This window comes from Urocitellus parryii, chromosome 7, assembly GCF_045843805.1.
Source record: "Urocitellus parryii isolate mUroPar1 chromosome 7, mUroPar1.hap1, whole genome shotgun sequence".
Lineage (NCBI taxonomy): Eukaryota > Metazoa > Chordata > Mammalia > Rodentia > Sciuridae > Urocitellus > Urocitellus parryii.
The window spans coordinates 89593932-89609676 of NC_135537.1; the positions used below are offsets into that span (position 1 = coordinate 89593932).

A 15745-nucleotide genomic window follows, 5' to 3' on the forward strand; every position below is an offset into this window, starting at 1 on the left:
ATATGGATCAGAATGACAGGACAATGCATACACACAAAGATTCCTGATGTCCCACTTACAATACATGTAGACTTGCCAATATTTGAACTCACAGTTGCTTGAAAATATGTTTAATTAACATAGATGACTGGTCATACATCCTGAAAACACACACACACACACACACACACACACACACACACACACACACACACTAGAGGTGTGCTAGTAAATGCTTAATAAGATGTTATTCAGGGGGATGTAAAAAGGTCTTGACAGGGCTGGGGATGTGGCTCAAGCGGTAGCGTGCTCGCCTGGCATGCGTGCAGCCCGGGTTCGATCCTCAGCACCACATACAAACAAACATATTGTGTCCGCCGAAAAACTAAGAAATAAATAAATATTAAAAAATTCTCTTTCTCTCTCTCTCTCTCTCTCTCTCTCTCATATATCTCTTTAAAAAAAAGACTTGACACTGAGTTTACAAGTTATATCTATCCAACCCAAACTACAACCCAAGCAAGTAGCACTAAATACAAACTTCAAAAGCAATGAGCCACTTCAGTTACTACAACTAGTTCCACGCAGCTCTGGCACACAAAGGAATTTGTGCAAGCAATTCATTTGTCCCTGGAATATGAACTTCAACTTCAACCCCAAATACACAAAGAAAATTATATAAATATCTCCAGCAATCAATACACCTTATAGCTTCTGAACATATGTACACCTGCTATCTGCACCCTAAACAGATAAAATGCTTGTTACTATGTGAACTTTTACAGGAAAACACCCTATTCATTATAAATGTTCAAATGTGTCATTCCTACAATTACACATATACATACAACATGAGCTGGAAACATGCCTGTAAATCATCACACTGCCACTATACACACAATTAATTAATACCCTACATAGCACAGACTCTAGAAAACCAACAAATACACAAACACTTGTCTCATGCACTACCAAATAGACATACATGTAATCCCACATTTCTATAATACATTTCTCCACAGCACCTGAATGCACAATGTACACAGCATATTTCCAAGCACATAATAAACCTCCCACATCTGCAAGAACATACACCTCAAGAGACCCCAAAATTCAAAGAAACACTCAGCCACCAAAAATGTATACACCTCAATCACATGGGACTAAACACAAATACCAGGACCATTCATTCAGGAAACATCACATAAATCTTCAAGGATTATATTTCACAGTACACACAAAAACAACTGAGCATCTTTATATGCAGATTCTAAATACATACATCCACAAATCCATGAACAGAGACCTAAACATTCAGGTGCATAGACACAAAACACAAAAACATTAATCTGGCATGCATCACGTAGACTTCAATACCAACAAACACACAAAATCAAACATTCACTAATCTTTATTCACTGATCAATATATACACAGCTCCCATACAAAACTAGGGAGACAGACACACAAATATTTCCAAAACATCTCATATAGGTTCCCTAAAACACTATATAGTATTCTACATCTCCATAAAGCAACCTGTGTTAGCCAAACATGTCTATATACGCCTACAAACATCACAGCATTCATCAAAGAAATACACTTTGAATACTCCTACCAACCTCATTCTCAATGAAGAAAGTTACAGAATACAACCAATCACTGATGAGTCCAAAAACCAATTTGTATGCCCAATGCACAGGAACATCACCATCATATCATATAAAATACACATAAAATCACTTACAAATTCCATATTATCACTGACTAGAAGAATAAACTTCCTCTCAACCTGAATACTAAGAAATAGCTATCAATCATCTCTAATACATATAAACACAATTTCTACACTCCCCTGTGTAAATGTGCAATGTTGCCTCTCCATTACAGAAATAAATCCCTATTTCCCAGTTGTATAAAAATAAGTTTCTACTCAATACACATATAGCCCCAGAAATTATGTCAAAACTGCCACATCCCTTAAATACACATATGCCTGATATTTTTCCTTTTCACAACTATTGCTCATTCATGCAACAAACACTGACACACAAATGAGCACCTCTAGGGTGTGCTAGTTAATACAATCTGCATATATATATACCTCTCTACAAGCATCACATTCTTACACAATTACCCAGCACATACAAATATGGAAATATTCCCAAACACACATGATATCTAATGCTGCCATCATATACAAAATAAAAAACTGCTGATAAAAAGAAATAACTCCACATCTAAAATGCAGAGTCCTACTAACACCACACCACAATCTATCTATCTATCTATCTATCTATCTATCTATCTATATATATATATATATATATATATATATATATATATATATCCATCCTACTATTCCAAAAAGTACTCACAGACTGGCCGTAAGACACTGAAATACATAAACATAAATATGAATACCAAAATAAAAACAAATCCCCATAACTAAATAGCATGTCCTGAATATAAAAATATTCCTATATTTCCATATTATGTCAATCACTTTGCAAACCCAGAGAAATACACCCAAATGCAATCCTTTACATTGCCCATATGCACAAACATATATTTAGTTCCAAAATTACCACCGTGCATGCACTCATCCCAGTATTCATGGAAAAAAAACAAAGGTTAAATATTATGAAACTCAAATTATAAACACCTAACCTCAACTCCCTGAGTTTATGCCCATCACTTCTCACACCCTTTAATTTCACTCATCCCTACACAGTCTCCCAGAAACAGTCACAAAGTTCCTTTCATCTCAAATTACACCAAGACACCACCACACAGACTTCTGAATATGTAGCAGATTCTCATGAGTCAGTTGAAAACAAAACAACCCCAACACTCTGAATGCATATCAGCACATTAGGGACACTACCACCCAATAAAAGGAAGAATGAAAAACACTCATGCTCTCTGAATTTCTACCATCCCTAAAATGACAAGATCAACATCTCATTTTCTCATATAAATTACCCCACATAATTTTCATGTCCCTAAAAACCAAACGAAAATTACCTTGTGTCTACAAATACACACCCGGACTCCCAAGTAACACATCAACACACACAAGAGAGCACAAAATCAATTTAACATGTACAATAGATGAACACCATAAAATTTAGTAATAAAACAGGAATCTGTTTATTGCAAAACGACTTGTGGTCAAATGTTTCTCCTGTAATCATGTTGCTTTGTCCAGACTCTTCCACCAAAGTCAATCTATGAGGGCATGTCAATCATGATGTGACCACATCAGCCTCAGCAAAAGTGACTCAGTATTCCGTTTTGCAAAGTCACTGACATCATGAAAACTGAGCGTCCTTCTGCCTAACAACCCGGATACTGGCTGACAGTGTCTCTAACATTCACAGCTTTCACCGGGGAACAAGAAAATAACAGTCACAACTTCATCTTACACCGACAGGAGCGCTGACCTGCTGACCGGTACCATGCTTCTCAAGCACTGCAGAGGTTCTCTGGAGCATGGGCGCCACTGAACCCTTCTGGGTCATCTCTGGTGTTGGGTGTCAAGATTGTGGTAACAATAGAAGAGGAATGGTAACAAAAAAGAAGCAAGAGAGAGAGGATTGTAAAATATGAGGGCAGGCAAAATTTAACTAATATAATCAGTTAGGGAAGTTAAGAGGGTAGTTGCTTTATTTTGGACCTGGAATGTCTCCCAAAGGCCTATGGCTTGGCTGTCATCCCACGGCACCCTTAGGAGGTGGTGAAACTTTTAGGAGAAAGGACTGGGTGGAAAGAAGTTAGGTCATTGGGAGCATGCCTTTGAAGGGCTATTGAGTCCTTGGCCACTCCTCTTTCTTTCTCTTTTTGCTGCCCAGCTGCCATGAGGTGAAAAGTTCTCCTCCCCTACATGTTCCCACTATGATGCACTGCTTTCCCACATGTCCAAAAGCAACAGGTCACTTGACCATGAAGTGAAACTTCTGAAACCATGAACCCAAATAAACCTTTCTCAGGTATTTGTTACAGTGGTAGAAAGTAGACTAACACGGTAGTTGAATTTAAGTATCTGAAATTCATTAGCCAAGTCCAATGAAAGACACATTTAGGTATGGTCTGTAACAGATAGTACCAAGAGGCCTGAAAGAATGATATTACCTATTGGAGTGAGAAGGGAAGAGGGCCCATTGTGCTGTAAAATGAATGCATATTTTATGTAACAAATCAATTTGATAACAATATTGTAGACATTTCTGGTATATTATGAGGAAATGCATGTTTTTAAAATGAACACCTGTGGTGCACATACTATATGCCAACACTGTTCTAAGTGTCTTACAATCATCACAAACATTTTGTAAAATTGATTACTGTCATCTCCATTTTATAGATGAGAAGACTGAGGCACAGATTAGGTACAAAACTTGTCTGAGGTACACAGGTAGTATGTCAACAGTCTGTTTTAAAACTAAGAAGTCATCTCTGGAGTTCTTAGGAATAAAATTTCATTCAGTTAAAAGTCTTTCTAGAAAATGTGAAATTTTGTCTGTCCCCTATTCCCCAATTCTGTAGCACTCCCAGATTTTCACCTGAAGCTCTAGATTTGTGGTGGGGTACACATGTGGTTTGGCTCCTCTGAGACTCATATCTCTGAGGATGAAAACTCAGAATGTTGAACCATGGAGGTTAGTGGAATTAACTCAGGGGGTAGGGTGGCTTGGTGGCCAGCAGGAGAAACAGATGCTGCTTCAGTCTGAAGAAACACTTGTTTGCTCCAAGCCCTGCTTTAGAAAGCCTCTTTGTTTTATGACTCTGGGTGCAAGCAACCCTTTTAATTTTGTGTTTTGGATTCCAGCCATAGGAGGCCTTCTTTAATGTAGCAGACAGCTGGAGACAGGTGAGACAGGTTCTTCCACTCTAAAACAAGCTGCCTTCCCCAGAGTGGAGTCTCCTAATTATGTTGTTCTGAAAAAGAAAGAGATAAGTTAAAATGGGCACATTAAACATACACCATATGTAATGCGACCACTGTTTTGAGCATCTGCAAACGTGGAGATCAGGAGAGCTATGGGCTTTTTCTGCAGAAAATTCGTACATAGGTATAAATGTAAAATGTGCCCAAGGGGCTCATGGATTCTCTGACACTTTCCCTGAAGCTTCATTGGATCCCTGTGATTCAATGGAGGCAGCTTCCATTCTTTTTCTTTCCTCTTCCCAGTACATTACGATTTCAACTTCTCAGTTGTGAAAATAAAGGGATGTTTCTGTGGACTCTTACGGAAGAATTTCATGCTGGATCACCAAAGATTCACTGGAAAGAAAGCCTTTCAAATATTTTATAAAATCACTTTAGTGTAATCTCTGGTTGACATGGAATTTGGGTTCATTCTTTTAAAGATAAACATGAAATTTCTTCTGGCCTTTTAACATAGTGATTTTTCTCTCTCTCTCTGAACTGTGGAGTATGTGTTTGTGCATCATTTCTTGGGAACTCGCCCTTCTTGGAACTCTTTTCTGTTTAGATCTGGCTCTAGCACTGTTTCCAATATTAAGGATAGGGGAAGGGGTTGCTCTGTCAATAGAAGGACATACAAGGATTTCTCAGAGTTGGGGATGGAAGTTTTATTGTTTCAAAGGATCCTGTCTGGAGGAGCCATACAAACTGATGTCCACTTTTCATGGCTGCCTGTACATGTGAGGTGTCTTTGACGTATCTACCCAGAGCCCTTTGAGGATCCTTGTAATGTCAATTGCTGATACATCTATGGTGTGCGATAACCCCCAAATGCCATTGCATTCTTCCAGCTCTACTGGGGCCTGAGAGTTATTTAGGCAGAAACTTCTGAGCTACTATGGAATTCCAACTTGTGGAATTGAGATATTTTTAAGGATATTCAGAACCAAACCAAATTGGCTCAATGACTTGACATATAAAAATAAAACTTAAAAAATAATATGAAGTAGGTTATTTCCAATTTTTCATGTTTCATGCATTGTCCCACATTTCCTGAAAATTGCCTCCTTCTTGGATCTAGACAATTCAAGATGGGAAATAAACATTGAGGCTAATACTCTATGTGAAATGAATAAGCCTTTTGAAATTTTTGAAAGAAAAAATCCATTTCCTTTTAAACACCCAATTAAAGAAAAACTATCTGGGGTTTAAATCAAGGTTTCTTAACCTCTGCACTATTGACATATTGGGCTGGATAATTGTTGGAAGAAGGTGGCTGCTCTTGCATTACAGGATGTTTAGCAGCATCGCTGGCCTCTGCCCAATAGGTGCCAGTAGCACTGCCCTCCTCCTTGTGGCAACCAAGAAAGGGTTCAAACTGCCAAATGTTTCCTGGGTGCGGTCACCCTTGGTTGAAAAGCACTGGCCTAAATTATCCAGAAATAACTCTCTCTACTAGTAAAGTAAAATTGAGTATTGAAGCTGTTGATCTTCTTGATCAAGTAGGTGTCTAAACTGAAAAAGCAGCTTGTCTATTTTTGTTGTCTCAAAAGGTAGAGCTTAATGCAGTATTACAAACTTTTGTGATGTTTAAAGATTCTGTATTTAGTTTATTTTCTGATAGTCAGTATATAGTTAATGCTATAGTATCCCTTGAAGATGCTGGTAGGATTTCTCCTTCCTCTACTGTTTTCTCTTTCTTTTCCACTATATAAAGTCTAATCTGGGACAGAAAAGATCCATTCTTTATAGGACATACAGGATTGCCTGGAGCCCTTAGTTTGGGCAATGATTTAGCAGATAAAACCACACATGACATACATATTTTCTCTACACTAGAAGAAGCTACAAATTTTCATAAAAGGTTCCATGTCAATGCTAATACTTTACAAAAGTGTTTTAAAATAATTAAGGAACAAGCTAGACAAATAATAAAACAATGTCAAAATTGTTTGACCTTTTTACCACAAGTTAATCTTGGAGTCTGTCCTCTAGGATACCTAACCATATTTGGCAGATGGACGTCACACACTTGCCAGAATTTGGAAAATTAAAATATTTGCATGTTACAGTTGATACTTCTTCCGGATTTTTGATGGGCTCACTTCATGCTGGAGAAAAAACTAAAGATATTATAGCTCATTGCTTACAAAATTTTGCCACTGTGGGCGTTCCAAAACAGTTAAAAACAGATAATGGTCCTGGCTGTACTTCTACCTTGTTTAAACAATTTTGCTCATCATTTGGCATTACTCATATAACAGGAATCCCATACAATCCACAGGGACAAGGCATAGTTGAAAGAGCTCATCAAACTATTAAAGTGTACTTATTAAAGAAAAAATAGAGAATTGGGAAGGGGTATATATATTCCCCCAAAATAAACTTAAAATAACCCTTTTTACTCTAAACTTTTTAAATTTGGATTCATCAGGGCTTAGTGCTGCAGAAAGGCATATGTGTCCAAAAAATGTACATAAGCCCAAGGTACTTTGGAAGGATATTCTATCAGGACAATGGAAAGGTCCAGACCCAGTGATTGTCTGGAGTTGGGGGTCTATTTGCTTGTTTCCACAGGGAGAACAACAGCCAATTTGGATTCTGGAGAGACTAACTAAAGTGATTTTTACAGACCAAAATGAGGATGACTTGGTTCAAATCCATAACAGCTGATAACCTTACATCTGCAACAGTGATTCTCCCACACCTGGAGGCTATGAATAATAAACACCATTATAGCCTATTTCAAATGTAAAAAAAACCTTGGGGCTTGCTTGTGGGAATACCTTCAGACCCATTATGCAAGTTACAGGAAAAAAGGATGGGATATCCAAAGAAGAGTCAAACCCAGGTGGTAACCATGATGGCTTTTTCAATGTCTATTTTATTATTGCTTTTTCCCACATCATGAAGTTTTATTTTATTTTTTGAGCTCATACAGACCTAGGTTAATGTTTTTCTGATCAGTTCTATTTTTTGACTGTGGAGTTTTTAAACATTGCAATGGAGATTTCAACTGTGAAAAGATACAAGGCCTTTACTATTATGTGTTGTATTATGTGTGCACACTTCTGTTTTGTGTTGTTTGTCTGTATGTGCATCTCCCTCATCCAGGGTGTGTGCCAGCATGTGGGCTAACAGTTCTGCATGGTACTAACCATCTGCCATGAACTGTTAATTTGCTTTGCATAGATTAGCTCACTGTATTCCTATAGATTTGTTATCAAGCTCACTGTACAGACTGCACCAGGGCACAGAGAATCCTAGTGATCTGCCTGAGGTCACACAGCTGGGAAGAGGTAGGGCCAAGCTGTGAGTCCTCAATCACAGTGCTACTGCACATGCTCTGTGCTACCTACCCTGCTCCGCTGCAGGTGTGGGACCAGAGTTTGAGAAGCATGGTGTGTTCCCACCCAAGGTGGGTGCAGTAGGTGGTAGGGCATGAGCCTTAGCATTGCCAGGTTCCATGTGGACGGCAAGGTGAGGGTGGCCTGAGGGAAGTTATTCCCACATGGGACCCCAGTAGCCCAGCTGCAGACTCAGTTGGGGGTGCTTGATAACACTGGTTCCCAGGGTCCCTGTGGGTCTGCCTGGCTAAGACAGTGTTTTGGTCAGTTTTTGCTGTTGTGAATAAAAGACCTGAAAAGAACAATTAGAAGAGGAAAAGTTTATTTGAGGCTCACAGTTTCAGAGGTCTCAGTGCCTAGAAGGCTGGCTCCATTCCTCAGGGATCAAGTGAAGTTGAACATCATGGTGGAAGAGTATGGCAGAGGGAAACAGCTCACATGATGATCAGAAACCAGAGAGAGATTCCACAGCCAGATGCAAAATATATACCCCAAAGGCATGCCCCCAGCGACCCAACCTCCTCCAGCTAATCCTACGGGCCTTCGGTTAATCCTATCAGGGGATCAAGTCTCTGATTGGGTTAAGGCTATAACCCAGTTATTTTTCCTTTTTTTTAAAGAGAGAGTGAGAGAGAGAGAGAGAGAGAGAGAGAGAGAGAGAGAGAGAGAGAGAGAATTTTTAATATTTATTTTTTAGTTCTTGGCGGACACAACATCTTTGTTGGTATGTGGTGCTGAGGATCGAACCCGGGCTGCACACATGCCAGGTGAGTGCACTACTGCTTGAGCCACATCCCCAGCTAGTTATTTTTCCTTTAAGCCTTCTTGCATTGTCTCACATGTGAGCTTTTAGGGCACACCTCACAATCAAACCATGACAGGCAGGGCTGAGCCCCAGCACTGAACACTGCTTACTCTGATGCCAAGGGCCACACATAGTGGCTAAAGGATGTGACAGATCTGGGCCTGCTTTCCCTTGTCTGGAAAGAAGGAATAATATAGCCCAGTAAGTGTTATCTCCTTGCCCATGAGTGCAAAGCTGGGTCTGGGAACCTGGTTTGTGTGGGATGAGCCCTGGTCTACCCCTGGGCCCCCTGGGCAGCCTGGTCATGCAGGCAGTGGGTTGTCTGACAGGTGAGAGCACAAGGTTTTCCTACTCATAGGCTGTGAGTTATAAGGCCCCAGGAGGGTGGGTCCTAGCCTTGGATGTGGCTGCTTGCTGACTCTTCTGTGCCTCCCTTGCAGTTCTGGGAAGTCATCAGTGATGAGCACGGCATCGACCCCAGTGGCAACTATGTGGGGGACTCGGACCTGCAACTGAAACGCATCAGCTTCTACTATAATGAGGCCTCCTGTAAGCACCTGCCTTTGGGAACCGGGTGCCTGGGTGGGCAGAGTCCTAACACCTCTGCCTCCACTGGTTGGCCCAGAGGCTAGCAGGTGTCCTGGAGATGGGGCATTCATACTCACAGAATGAAAATGTCAAGTCAGTTGACAGCCAGCACAGAGTGAGGTGCAGACCTCTGATGGCAAAGAGGGCAGGTGTACAGTCCAGAGGAGCAGGCTAAGGGAGGGCCCAGAGCCCACTCACTGGAGGGCTTGGTTGGGGGCTGTTTGGTAACCAGTGCAGAGTGATTTCCATAGCAAACTGGTGAAATATCAGCCTGCCCACAGGGATGCACAACTTGACTGCCATCTAAGGTATCAACCATTTTATACATGGCAGGATTTAGAAGGAAGTGAGGAGCCCTTGAGACCCACATTACTGAGCAGCCCCCCTCTCCCCTCAGCTCACAAGTATGTGCCTCGGGCCATTCCGGTGGATCTGGAGCCTGGAATCATGGACAGTGTCCGGTCTGGGGCCTTTGGTCACCTCTTCAGGCATGATAACTTCGTCTTTGGTAAGTTTCTCCTGCAACATATGCACTTAGGGCCCAGCAGCCTGGGCAGGTGAACCCACATTGCAGAGGGGGTGAGTCAGAAACGGGATAAAGTCTTTTGCTGGGACCATAATTGTTGGAACTAATCTTTCCAGTTTATATTTGGGTGCTAGAGGCCCAGAGAAAGGATTCTGTGTGGGAAACACAACTCTTGCATTTCAAGAAGAATGAGGAGGGATGGTGCTGTGGCTCAGAGGAAAGAGTGCTCACCTGGCATGCATGAGGCACTGGGTTCAATCCTCAGCACCACATAAAAATAAAATAAAGGTATTATGTCCACCTATAAGTAAAAAACAAATGTTAAAAAAAGAAGAAGAATGAGGAGTAAAAATACAAGTAAGTTTTTGGAATCATCTGGAACTGGTGGGATAGAAGTTGAGGGCCTCTAGGGGACTCTGTTTATGAGCATGTGGCAATAGGTCAACATTCCTGTACTCACACAGATGCAGGAAGAGGTCTCGCCTCACTTCCTGAGCTACCAGGGACTGTGGGGTGGGAGGGAAGGTGAGCTAGACACCCAGATTGCCCTTGTGAGACAACAAGGCACTGGACTGACCCCAGAGTCTCAGAGTCCAGAGTCCCCATCATGCAGTTGCCATGGCCAGGGCCCGCGGCAGGTGGAGAAGGTGTGCCCTGCAGGGTATGCACTTATAGAAAGCAGGCAGGGCTGGGGATGTGGTGCAAGTGGTAGCCACTCACCTGGCATGCGCAGGGTGCTGGGGTCGATCCTCAACACCACATAAAAATAAAAAATAAACATATTGTGTCCACCTAAAAAAAAGTAATAATAAATAAATATTTAAAGAAGGCACTTCCTCTGAAGTCCTTCTGCAATGCTCGGGCAGGTGCTGGTCTGGGCTGCAGACCCTCAGCCCTGGCCTGTCACCTCCTCCTCTTACCCCACAGGTCAGAGTGGGGCCGGCAACAACTGGGCCAAGGGCCACTACATGGAGGGCGCAGAGCTGGTGGACTCGGTCCTGGATGTGGTGCGCAAGGAGTGCGAGAACTGCGACTGCCTGCAGGGCTTCCAGCTGACCCACTCGCTGGGCGGCGGCACGGGCTCCGGCATGGGCACGCTGCTCATCAGCAAGGTGAGAGGAGTACCCTGACCGCATCATGAACACTTTCAGTGTGGTGCCCTTGCCCAAGGTGTCGGACATGGTGATGGAGCTCTACAACGCCACGCTGTCCATCCACCAGCTGGTGGAGAACACGGACGAGACCTACTGCATTGACAATGAGGCGCTCTACAACATCTGCTTCGGCACCCTCAAGCTGGCGACACCCACCTACGGGGACCTCAACCACCTGGTGTCTGCCACCATGAGTGGGGTCACCACCTCGCTGTGCTTCCCGGGCCAACTCGACGCCGACTTGCGCAAGCTGGCGGTGAACATGGTGCCCTTCCCGCTCCTGCACTTCTTCATGCTGGGCTCCCGCGCGCCCTTGACCTCCCTGGGCAGCCAGCAGTACCACGCGCTGACTGTGCCCGAGCTCACCCAGCAGATGTTCGACGCCAAGAATATTATGGCTGCCTGCGACCCGCGCCACGGCCGCTATCTCACCGTTGCCACAGTTTTCCGTGGGCGCATGTCCATGAAGGAGGTGGACGAGCAGATGCTGGCCATCCAGAGTAAGAACAGCAGCTACTTCGTGGAGTGGATCCCCAACAACGTCAAGGTGGCTGTGTGCGACATCCTGCCGCGAGCTCAAGATGTCCTCCACCTTCATCGGCAACAGCACGGCCATCCAGGAGCTGTTCAAGCGCATCTCGGAGCAGTTCACGGCCATGTGCCGGCGCAAGGCCTTCCTGCACTGGTACACGGGCGAGGGCATGGACGAGATGGAGTTCACCGAGGCCGAGAGCAATATGAACGACCTGGTGTCCGAGTACCAGCAGTACCAGGACGCCACGGCTGAGGAGGAGGGCGAGATGTACGAGGACGACAAGGAGGAGTCCGAGGCCCAGGGCCCCAAGTGAGGCGATTCCCAGATGGTGCCGGGCCACTGCAGCCAGGGCCCTGGAGCTACAGTGCTGCCCCAGCTTTGCTTCCCAGGCCGCAGCACCCCAGGGCTCTGATGCTGTCCTTCAGTATTTATGGCCCACCCCACCCACAGGAGTCCACTGGGCTGTCCTCCCACTTAGGCCGTGTCCATGTCGTGTGGCTCATTGTGTCTTTCATTGTGGCTCCAGGCCTGATGTTTCATGGTCTGTTTTGTTTTTTTACTGGTTTGTGTTTATATTTTGGGGGGATACTTAATAAATCTATTGCTGTCAGATAGCCCTGCCTGGTGCTGGAGATTTTTTTTTTTTTTCATTCTGGAAAGTCTGGTTCGGAAGGGTGAGGAGAGGTGGCAGTGTGGCCCAGATGGGGACATGCCATGGTTCCCAGGCTGGCCTCTGACCCAGGCCTGTTCTGGAAGCCAGGTGTGTCGAGGGCACAGCCCTGGGAGTCCTCAAGTGGGGAAGGAGAGCTGGAGAGGACCAGCCCTGCCTGGGTGGAGCCCTGTCCCTGAACCCCAGTGTCTCCTGGGACTCAGGAGGAATCCCACACTTGTCCCAGGCCCCCCTCAGGGCAGCTCAGGCTCAGTGCTTCTCTCTAATTACCTCCTGGTCAGTGCAGTAACTGGCTTGAGACCTGAGCTAGGGAGGCTAGGAAGGAGCCTTCTGGAAATGTACTGGTTAGGGACAGTGAGGTGTGATGGCTCCCTGCACCCCCTGGTGGATGTTTCTTGCAGCTGCAGGAGGCCCAGTGTCCCATGACACTGGCACCTGAAGAGGGCTTGGTAGAAGAGATGCTCACCCACATCCCATCTCCTCCTACAGAGTAAGAAGTCAGGTGGGAACTGACTTCTTGAAGCCCAAAGAAATCAACTGCCCAGGCGCCCATGGTTGGTGTGTGCCGGGTTTCTGTTCTCGCGACTAAAAGGCTCAGGGTTCACTCCGGAAAAACTGGGCTGACTGGGCTGTGCAAAATAACCACTCAAGAGACAAAAATACCTTTTTTCTTTGGGGTCGCTGTAACGGCTCCTCTGACTTTAAGGGTCCGCAGAAAGAGAGAGAGCTAGAGCACAGGCTGAACCCTTTTGTTGAGAAGAAGCTATTCAAATGAGGCCAGGGGTCAGGTTTCAGGGGGCTGAGTCTATCTTCATGATGTCCACTGTCAGCAGGTTAACTGACACCTGGGTAGGCCACACCCAAGGGCACAGTAAGAGGAGGGGACACACACAAGGCACTTCCATGGAAGATTCTATCCTAAATAGGGCAAGGGGTTATATCACAAAGGAAAAGGTGAGCGTAGCTCCACCCATGGGACTGTAGCAAGATATACCCATGCACAAGACACCGACCCTCACACCCAAGAAGATGGGGAAAGCTCTGACACATTTCTGTGACTGAGCGACACAGCACCTAGCCGGGGAGTATGACTCAGTCACTTGTAAGGTTGGTCTCCCACAGGTGTGCATTCCTTGCCTAGGGCAAGACTCCATTTTGCATCCCTGTGGCCCCTTGTCTGGTAAGCCAAGGCACATTGTCAGACCCAAATGCCCTGTACTCTGCTTGGCGGTACCCCAGAAGTGGCTTCCATGAAGGCAGTACCTTTTCACATCACTTTCATGCAGCTTTGTGTGCAGAAGAAATGAGACGGAGGGGGCGGCTAGCTCTGGCTTCCGAGCATAGAACTGAAGCCCCGGAGGGTCACACACCTCTGGTTCTGGTCCTAATGTAGGCTGGGCTCTGGTGTCCAGCACAGATGGCAACACAGATGTACATGTGATGCCTCAGCTGTCACTGTGTAACAAACCACTCCAAACTTAACAAAATAGCGATTTGTCCTGTTAGCTAGGTGATTTTTGATGCCCCATGGTGTTGGCTGGGATGACTCAAAGCCCAAAGCCTCACTCTTGAGACTAACATCCGCTGGTCACCAGCTGTGCACAAGGGCACTGTCTGCCTGTTCTCCATGCAGCCTATTCCTGTCCGCGGTGGTCTCATGTGGGCCAGATTACATGCAGCTGCTTCCAGGGGCACCAGGCCCTCCTAGGGCCAAGTCAGAAACAGGCCCAGTGTCACTGTGCTGTGTCCAGTGGGCCGGCCCAGATGCCCAGGAAGGGACTGCACAGAGATCCAAGAGGTGTCCCAAACAGTCTCGCACACACCGAACTCCACAGGTCCTGACCCCCTCCCCAGGCCTGTGTACCCACTTTGGTGATGCCAACTCTGTCTTCCAGGTACTTGGGCCAAGTCTTAGGGTTTCCCTGGGTGGAGGAAAGCCGTTCACCCCAGAGCAGCTGTGAAGCCCTAGATAAAGCCCAGAATCCCCAGGGTGTCTCATACCTGCTGCCAGCAAATCCGGTGGCTCCACATGAGAGTTTGGATCTTAAATGTTCCCCAAAGGTCACGTGCTGAAGGCTGGCTCTCCAGCCTGCGGTGCTTACTATTGGGAGGTGGTAGAACTTTGAGGAAGTGGGGCCTTGTGGAAGGAAGTTAGGTCACTGGGTGTGTGCCCTTGAAAGGGACAGTGGGACCCAGGTTCCGTTCTTGCTCTTTGCTTTAGGTTTCCAGGCAACATGGTGAACAGGTTTTCCCCACCACAGGCTTCCACCATGATGCTCTGCCTTAACACAAGACCCAAACAACAGGCCAAATCTCTTAAACCCTGAGCTAAAACAAGCCTTTCTTCCTTTTAAGTTGATTTTCTCAGGTATTTTATCACATGATCTTCAGAATCCACCCAGAACTCCAATTCCCACATCTGCTGCTATGTCTGCCATTTTGTCTGGTCCTTACTAGGCTCCTGCTCCTGCTGGGCCACTTTGATCCCTTCCTCATATGGCGGCCACATGCTCGTGGGATGGCGGTCAGTGCTCACTGTTCTTGCTCATACCCTGCAAAGCCCACTCCTCAAGGGCAGCAGAATCACTCAGTGGCCTCACACCTACCTCTCCTTCCAGTTACATCTGTTCACACCACTTTCCTTAATGTTTCTTTTTTAATATCCAATTTTTTAGTTGTAGTTGGACACAATCTCGTTACTTTATTCATTTATTTTTATGTGGTGCTGAGGATCGAACCCAGGGTCTTATACATGTGAGGCGAGTGCTCTGCTGTTGAGCCACAACCCCAGCCCTCATTTATGTTCCTTGAATGCACAGCTCAGGCCACCTCCAGCTCATACTAGACCACTGGTGGGCAGGCTGAGCATGCACTGGCAGAGGCTGTGTGAGCTGGGGCCATGGTGCTGCAGACAGAGGGTGGGTGTTGTTCTACCTGGAGCCCCTTGCTGTAGCTCTGGGGCCCACACTCTGCTCCCTCTTCCCCCTCTGGCTTCCCTTCTTGGCCTCTCTCTGCTGCCTCCTCTCTTGCATAACCTCCCAGCTTTGGAGTGCAGGAAGCCTGTCTGAAGGTGAAGATATTCTGCACCTGACAAGTTGCATCTTCCAAAGAAGGCCACAGAACGGCTTCCACACCACAGGTCCAGCCACAGCCCTGCCACTCTCACCAAGAGAGTCTAACCCCTTCCTCTAGAACTCAGAATGGCCTTTTG

The 15745-nt window shown here is 45.4% G+C and overlaps 1 pseudogene; it reads left to right on the forward strand.

Moving 5' to 3' along the window:
- Window positions 1-9507: 9507 nt before the first annotated feature.
- Window positions 9508-12177, forward strand: LOC113178484 (tubulin beta-3 chain-like; annotated as a pseudogene).
- Window positions 12178-15745: the final 3568 nt, after the last annotated feature.